The sequence below is a fragment of the Cucumis melo genome, chromosome 5, assembly GCF_025177605.1.
Source record: "Cucumis melo cultivar AY chromosome 5, USDA_Cmelo_AY_1.0, whole genome shotgun sequence".
Lineage (NCBI taxonomy): Eukaryota > Viridiplantae > Streptophyta > Magnoliopsida > Cucurbitales > Cucurbitaceae > Cucumis > Cucumis melo.
This window is the reverse complement of record NC_066861.1, coordinates 23083453-23085543: the sequence shown is the minus strand read 5'-3', so window position 1 is coordinate 23085543 and position 2091 is coordinate 23083453. Positions and strand designations below refer to the sequence as shown.

The following is a 2091-nucleotide window of genomic DNA, read 5'->3' as shown; positions in this document are numbered from 1 at the left end:
CAGAACACAGAGGGGAGCGCCGTCGTCGCCGGAAGGGGGAAGGAATACACGAGCCGTGAAGTGAAGCCGACCCGAGAACCCATTTCCAAGCTGACCTGACCCGAGACCATTTCCAGCCGAGCCGCGAGCCGCAAGCAAATCCAGCCGAGCCAAGTAGCGATCCGAGCCAAGCCGCGAGCCGCGAGTCGAGCCGCGAGCCGAGGCAAGCCGAAGACCAAGCCGAGTCAAGCCACGAGCCGAGCCGCGAGCCGAGACAAGCCGAAGACCGAGCCGAGCCGAGTTGAGCCGAGCCGAGCCGAGGCCAAGCCGAGCCGAGCCGAGTTGAGCCGAGTTGTGAGCCGAGGCCAAGCCGAGCCGAGCCGAGAGTGAGCCGAGCCGAGCCGAGCCACCTAAGCCTTCCTCCCTCCACTTCGGGTCACGGTGAGTCTTCGGTAAGGATTGTTTTGATGAATTCCCTAATGTTACCACATCCGATTCGAGTTTGAATGTTGGAATAAGATATGGCCCTACTTTTCTCCCTTGAAGGTAGTAAGGAGTTGACGCTTAAGTTCTCGGATCTCGCGGCAGGCTTGTTTGGAGATAGCTTTCCTTTCCTTGGGTAAGTCAACGGGTGTCGTTTCGGACCTTTTAAAAACGACTTCTACTAGAGTCATCAACTAAAACCTTTGTGTTTTCGTTTAGGTTGATCCGTTGAGCGTGGATTCGATCGAGGGGCATAACCGAGTATTCAAGTAAGGGTTTTCCTACTACTGGACCTCGGATCGAGGCTGAAAACGTAGTAATCCACAGGGGATTACACGTTAGTGACTGTACTGAATAACTGTATGTGTGTTGACTGCTAAGCACTGTTATTATATTTTGTCTGATGTAAAGGTACAGTGACTGCTAATTGTAGATTGGGATTTTATGTTGATGGACCTTGAAGTTACGGTTCAGTATGTAGTAATCATTGGTCTGGATGTTGATCATGGAGTTTGGACGGGGAAGGACAGTGAGTCCGGTTTTGGTTAGTTAGTTGATTGGGTCTAGGGTTTTCCCTAATGGTGTGCGAACTGGTGATGCGTATAGCAACTGAGGGTGTAATTATTTAAACCTTTACTATCTGACTGACAAGCCTATGGCGGAATTGTAATATGAATGCCGTTGGGGTGTGACTGTTGTAGACGGTTAGTGTGGACTAAGGGGTAACGGTTAGCTTCATCTATGGGGTAGTATGCCTTACTGAAATGTGCATCCTTCGGGAGCACTAGACTGATGTGTGCATCCTTCGGGAGCACTAGACTGATATGTGCATCCTTCGGGAGCACTAGACTGATGTGTGCATCCTTCGGGAGCACTAGACTGATGTGTGCATCCTTCGGGAGCACTAGACTGATGTGTGCATCCTTCGGGAGCACTAGACTGATGTGTGCATCCTTCGGGAGCACTAGACTGATGTGTGCATCCTTCGGGAGCACTAGACTGATGTGTGCATCCTTCGGGAGCACTAGACTGATATGTGCATCCTTCGGGAGCACTAGACTGATATGTGCGTTCTACGGAACCACTAGACTGTTATGTAGGGTACCCCCGAATAGGAAGTTAACTGTTGTCCCCTAACGGGCCCAGTAGTGGGTCCCTTACTGGGTATGTTTATACTCACCATTTTCTCTTCTTTAACTTTTCAGGTAAGGGCACAGCGAGGGGCAGACCGACGAGAGGCAGGAAGGACGCGTGAAGGCCATATGGACGCGTCTGGTTTTCTTATCGCTTCCGCTATGTATTTTGTCAGAATATTTGACTTGTGGTTTTGAACTGATAACTTGAGTTTTTATTTGAGACTTTTATGATTGATTTAAAATAGGGCCCGAAACTGTCTTTTTGTAATGTTTCTAATGCTTTTAATGAATCGTAACTGGTCCGTTTTAAATTTTATGTTGAATGGTCGAGTTTTGGTATTTGGTAGTGACCTCAGCTTAGTCCGGAAAGTTGGGTCGTTACAGACCCCATGAATGACGGGTGGGAGCTCGGGTCTCTATAACGTAATACAAAACTATCAAATTTATTACTCCAAACGAAGGCCATCCCAAGGGCAACCAATTACTCTCGATA

At 49.0% G+C, this 2091-nt stretch overlaps 1 long non-coding RNA gene across 2 annotated transcripts; it reads left to right on the top strand.

Moving 5' to 3' along the window:
- The first annotated feature begins 238 nt into the window (after window positions 1-238).
- On the top strand, window positions 239-1322 carry LOC127149461 (uncharacterized). 2 transcript variants are annotated; one of them, XR_007821078.1, is made up of 4 exons: window positions 239-420; window positions 526-598; window positions 682-731; window positions 896-1322. It is a non-coding gene; the product is annotated as an uncharacterized LOC127149461 (long non-coding RNA). The 2 variants fall into 2 exon arrangements; XR_007821077.1 differs by having other exon boundaries at window positions 239-598.
- The last annotated feature ends 769 nt before the right edge of the window (window positions 1323-2091 follow it).